The sequence below is a fragment of the Eriocheir sinensis genome, chromosome 1, assembly GCF_024679095.1.
Source record: "Eriocheir sinensis breed Jianghai 21 chromosome 1, ASM2467909v1, whole genome shotgun sequence".
Taxonomy (NCBI): Eukaryota; Metazoa; Arthropoda; class Malacostraca; order Decapoda; family Varunidae; genus Eriocheir; species Eriocheir sinensis.
This window is the reverse complement of record NC_066509.1, coordinates 35,717,197-35,723,783: the sequence shown is the minus strand read 5'-3', so window position 1 is coordinate 35,723,783 and position 6,587 is coordinate 35,717,197.

Below are 6,587 nucleotides of genomic sequence, written 5' to 3'. Positions count from 1 at the left end.
AGCCATGAAATGTGTGCGAGAACCGTGAGGCCATGGGCGGCCGTGACCCGTGGCTAACTGCCGAGGCCTGGACTCCCTTGATAGAGAGCTCTGTAAAGGGTCTCCACCGCAGCCTAAAAAGCCTTAGTTTAATCACGCTTGTTCTCGTGCTCACAAAAGGTACCAGAGCCTTCGAGCTTCCGCTAACCATGATCTCTACATTTCTGCCCCGAATCGTGCCAAATCTATTCTCCAACTTACCAAAAACTTTTTCATCAATAGAAAATGCCAAAACCTTGCTTTTTCTAAATCTTCCCGGGACTTCTGGCATCTACCCAAAAACACCTCCCCCAACTTCACTTCTTCATCTTTCCCTCCTCTCCTTAGTCCTGATGGCAGCACCGCCGTCTCATCCATCTCTAAGGCTGAACTCTTCTCTCAAACTTTTTCTAAAAACTCCACTCTGGACGATTCTGGGCATATTCCTCCTACGCATCCCCCTCTGACTTCTTCCCTAACGCATACTCTTGTAATCTATTCCAATATAACCTTGTAGCCAGTCTGTTGACGAGTGTCGGGCATGCCATTAGGTGCCCAGCGTAGTGGCCGCCGCCGCCCCACTGCGTCCCGCGTTGCGTACGTACCTGCGTAATTTTGGACGGGCCACACCGCATGTCGAATATATTTAAACTAATACAACCAACCATTATAACCTAACGGGCCCTGCTATAAATGTTTTGGGGATGAGATGGCTGTAATAGCTGCTCCGAGAATGTGCTGTGCTGCGTTGGCTGGCTTCCATTTTCTAAGTCCACTGTTATTGTTTCACTCGGGGCTCTATAGACAGACTGAGCCTCATGGCTGCCTTGCACTGCACCATACAAACTAGTTCCTAAGTCAGTAATATCCAGAATCCAGAATCGGACATGAAGAATTATCCAATAAATCCAATAAATAAATCCGAGCAATCTGATACCGGTACTGTACTGTTTAGCTGGTACCGTTGGTACTGGTACTGGTACCGGTACCTGCCCACCCCTACAGCAGAGTCCTCCTCCAAAGTGTTCCTGAATAGCCAAGTGCTACTGAATACACTAGTCAGAACATTGAGACACACAGCACAATCAGGAGACATGCCAGTAGAATGGAAGAAATCAAACATAATCATGATACCCAAAACCAGGAAACCCAGTCAATGAGTTCAGACCCATAATGGCACTAACCAATGTAGGCTACAAACTAATGATGGCAGTTGTACGGATGAGTCTAGAGGAACACATAGAAAGGAATAGATGGGGAAAGGACACCCAGGCAGGCTTTACAGCGCGAGGTAAAGTAGAAAACAACATTGTAATCCTGAGGTACTGTATATAGAGAAGACATTTAAGAAAAGAAAGCCACTAATAGTCACATCAATAGATTTTGCCAAAGCGTTTGATAGCATCAAGAGGGACGTAATTATCAAATTGTTAATGGAATATAAGATAAATAAAAAAAGCAACAGACATAATTACTAAACTGTACGAGGGGGATATAACCAGGGTGAAGATGGATGAGGGGGAAGACCTTGAGATACCAGTAAGCAGTGGGATAAGGCAGGGCTGTACAGGCTCAACTACTTTATTCAAGTTAGTCACATACAAGTCATTCAGAAGCTAGAGGAATTGGACAAGGGATTTAAAGATGAGGCCTTCAATATAACATCTCTGTTTTTTGCCGATGCTGGAATGCTGTTAGCGGGGAGTGTAGAAGATGCAGAGGCAGTGACTGAGCAGGTGGTGGCAACAGGAAGGGAATGCGGACTAGAAATAAATAAACAAAAAAGTAACATTATAATATTTAATATGAAAGACAGACCACAGGAGATAGCAGGGATACAGGTTAGGGATAAGCTGAAATATCTAGGTATTATAATAAATGACACCAGAAATTTATTTAAAGCACAGAAAGAGTCTATGATACAAAAGGCAACCAGAATGGCAAATATGACATACTCAGTTGTGGCAAGGAGCTGCTCAAAACTACTGATAGGGAAAACATACTGGAAAAGTGTGGCTCTTCCAGCAATATTGTATGGGGCCAACATAATAGATTTCACAAAGCAAGAGATAGACAGGTTCCAAAGAATAGAGAGCAGTGTGTGCAGGAAGATACTGGGAGCCCCAAGTTATGCCCAGGCAGCATGCAGCTTTAAGAGGAGAGGTGGGAGTATCAAGCATGAAGGCAAGGATTATGGAAGGACAAGTAAAATATTTGCAGTATGTTTTGAGAGGAGATGAGAGCACAGACCAAGAAGAATGGAGGGATAAAAGGACTAATAGAAGACAGAAGAAGGGCGGGAATAAGAGGAGGCAAACGACGAAATAAGGAAAGAAGTTAGAGCATGGGACACAAAAATGTGGAAACAAGAAATGCAAGAAAAAGCAACCCTGAAAATGTATAGAACCTGTAGAGAAGAGATGGGTGGACAAGAGGAAGTGTACGACAACAGTGAAGCATCAGCCGTCCTCTTCACCTGCAGAACAAATAACATGAAGCTGAGAGATAGGAAAAGATTTAACAAGAAGAGTACGGCGTGCACCATGTGTGGAGACGAGCTGGAGGACCTTCATCTTGCACTGCCCAGTGTGGCGAGATATTTTGACCGATCTGAAAAGAGTGACCGATCCAACATATCGTACCGCACCCCGGCAGAACGACAAGTGAGTCCGCGGCGAGAGGATCCCTCCCCCCCATACATTATCCAATGGGGACATGCTCCGACACTCGTTACTTTCCTAAAAACTTATATCGCCTAGTATATAATTCAGTATATCTATTTTGAAGAACTATATGTCACTTGCAGTCGAAAATCATATATATATATATATATATATATATATATATATATATATATATATATATATATATATATATATATATATATATATATATATATATATATATATATATATATATATATATATATATATATATATATATACCATATATATATATATCATACCACCACCACCACAACCACCACAACCACCATCACCCACCATCATCACCACCTCCACCACCACCATCATCACCACCACCACCATCATCATCACCACCACCACCATTACCACCACCACCATCATCACCACTACCACCACCACCACCACCATCACCACCACCACCATCACCACCACCCCCACCACCACCACAATCACCAACACCACCACCACCACCATCATCACCACCAGTACCATCACCACCATCACCACCACCACCACCATCACCACCACTAGTAGCACCACCACCAACACCAACACCATCACCACCAACAACAACAAGAGGAAGAGGAAGAAGAAGAGGAAGAGGAAGAAGTAAAAGTAGAAGAGGAGGAAGAAGAAGAAGAAGAGGAGGAAGAAGAAGAAGAAGAAGAAGAAGAAGAAGAAGAAGAAGAAGAAGAAGAAGAAGAAGAAGAAGAAGAAGATGAGGAAGAAGAGGAAGATGAAGAGGAGGAAGAAGAAGAAGAAGAAGAAGAAGAAGAAGAAGAAGAAGAAGAAGAAGAAGAAGAAGAAGAAGAAGAAGAAGAAGCAGAAGAAGAAGAAGAAGAAGAAAGAAGAAACATGGAAACATGGAAACATGGACTAGCAGGCAGCAGAAAGCCTGTTGGCTCATTACTAGGCTGCCTGCGTTCAGTGATTTAATTAATCCGTTTGCCACAGGAGTGGCTTGCGGGGAAGGATTAAAGCACTTGTGTACCTACTCTTGGGAACGTTCAGTTCACTCCCGTTGCAGCAAAGTGGCGATCAATGCGTTTCTTGAAGGAGTTGATGGTCTCTGCGCTAACCACTTCTGCAGGAAGGCTGTTCCAGTGGCGAACAACTCTATTCGAGAAATAACTCCTGCCGATGTCGGTATTGCATCGCTTTGCTTGAATTGATTTTCCGTTGTTTCTTGTTCTCAGGTTAGTTTGTAGCGTGAAGAGCTTGGAGTGATCAACGTTGCTGAGCTTGTTCAGGTACTTAAAGACTTGTATCATGTCTCCCCGCAGTCGTCTCTTTTCCAACGTGAAGAGGTTGAGTCGCTCGAGTCGTTCTTCATAGGGTTTCGTCCTCAGTGATGGTATCATCTTCGTGGCGCGGCGCTGTACTCTCTCAAGTAACTCAATGTCTTTCCTGTAATTAGGAGACCAGAATTGCACGGCGTATTCCAGGTGGGGCCTTACCAGCGAATTATACAAGGATAACATAACTCCCGGCGTCTTGTATTCGAAGTTCCTCGATATGAACCCAAGCATTGTATTGGCTTTCTTACAGGCGGACTTGCAGTGTTTTGTTTGTTTCAAGTCACTGCTGATGGTGACCCCGAGGTCTCTTTCCTCTTGCACAACATGTAATGGTTCGCCACCCATGTGGTATATGTGGTTGCTGTTTCTGGATCCGATATGCATTACTTTACATTTGGTAGTGTTGAAGGACATCTGCCATTTTTCTGACCACCGAGTGATCTGGTCCAAGTCTCTCTGGATAATTTCGCAGTCTGCCGTCGTGAGGGCCTTCCCACCCACCTTTGTGTCGTCGGCAAATTTTGAAAGATTGGATTTTAATCCTAGTTCTAGGTCGTTGATATATATGATGAAAAGTATGGGTCCCAGCACTGACCCCTGTGGCACTCCACTTGTGACCGGGAGCCACTCGGAGGCCTGTCCGTTGAGTACAACTCGTTGTTTTCTTTCAGTGAGCCAGTCTTTGATCCACGCTGTCAGATCGTCGCCTAATCCCGCCGACTTAAGTTTCTTGAGGAGTCTTTCATGTGGCACTTTGTCAAAGGCTTTCTGAAAATCTAGATATATAACATCACTGGGGATATGATTATCCCAGTTTTCATAGATACCTTGGAAGAAGTCCAATAAATTGGTTAAGCATGAGCGCTTGTTCCTGAAACCGTGCTGAGCATCGGAAATGATGTTATTGTCTTCAAGGAACCTAACGAGTTTGTCTCTGATGATCTTCTCGAGGATTTTTCCCGCCACTGAGGTCAAGCTGATTGGTCTGTAGTTTTGGGCCACACTTTTGTCTCCCTTTTTGTAGATCGGTGTTACGTTCGCTTGTTTCCAGTCTTTCGGGACTTTGTTTTGTTGTAGTGACAGATTGTAGATGGCGGTGAGTGGCTTGAGGATTTGCTGCTTGAGTTCCTTGAGCAGCCTGGGTGACAAGTCGTCGGGTCCGGTAGACTTGTTTGTCTCGAGTTTGTCTAGGTACTTTTTCACATCCCGTTCGTCGATTGTACCAATTTCTAGGGGAGTGATTCCCATCGGTGGGGAAGGGCTATCGGGTACGGACTGGGTATTCTCGACCGTGAACACAGACGCGAAGTTCCTGTTTAGGATTTCGACCATTTGTCTACTGTCCTGTGTTAGTACGTCACTTTCAACTTTTTGTCTTCATTTTGGTTCTTATATACGTGAAGAACTTTTTCGGGTTGGACTTGGCTTCGCGTGCAATTTGCTTTTCATAGTCGCGTTTACTCTGGCGAATGAGTGTTCTGCAAGCTCTGAGGCTTTGATGGTACTGTTCGCGTGCCTCGTCAGTGCTGTTTTCCTTTAGCAAGTTGTATTTTCTCTTCTTCAAATTAATCGCCCGTCGAACTTGGGTAGTCATCCATGGTGTGCTTGTGGCATTATTTGTTCTCCTTGTCTTCATGGGAACAGTCGTTCTCTCTACCTCCAGGAGTTTGTTCTTAAAGCCGTTCCACGCGCCGTCCACCGGAGTGAGGTTCATGGGTTCCCAAGTTGTCTGGGTTAGCAGCTCACGAGCGAAGTTAAAATTGGCTTTTTTGTAGTCTGGAATCTTGGACATGTTTTCGGTGAGTTCATGGTCTGTTCTGATTTTTAGGCGAATTAGGTGATGGTCGCAACCATCCAGTTTTTCGCCGACTTGACATTCACGTGTGAGATCTGAATCACTCACGAGTACTAGGTCTAATAAGTTATTTTCCCTCGTTGGTTGGGTAACAATCTGAGTAAGAAAATTGTCCTCTAACATTTCGAGCAATCTGTTACCCTCCCGATCTCCAATCATCGTGGTCCAGTCAATGTTGGAACAGTTAAAGTCCCCGATAATGACTGACTGTTTGTTTTGTGTTATGGTGTGAATTTCCTCATACAACGCTTCTTCGTCCGCTGCTTGCTGCTTTGGAGGTCTGTAAGCGGTTCCAATCGTTGTTGTGCTTGCTAGTCTCCAGTTCAACATATACAGTGTCATATTTCTCTGAGTCTTCTTTGGTTATTTCCACGGCAGGGTATTTGTTCTTGACGTAACAGATAACACCTCCTCCTTTCTTGTGAAGTCTGTTTTTGTAGAAGCTCTCGTATCCCGGAATTGAGAATTCGGTCATTAGGTGGTCAGAGGTGGCCCACGTTTCGGTGATGGCAATCACGTCTGGACTTTCTACGTCAACATAGGCAAGTAACTCATCCCGTTTGGGTATTAAGCTCCGCGCGTTGGTGTATAGGACAGAAATGTCCTTCTTGACTTCAACGCTTCGCGGCACAGTAGTCTGGTGTCTGCTTGTGTTCACTGTTGGGGGCCTTGGTGTGTAATGAGCGGTCCCTACTGGTTGGTTGTTTACGA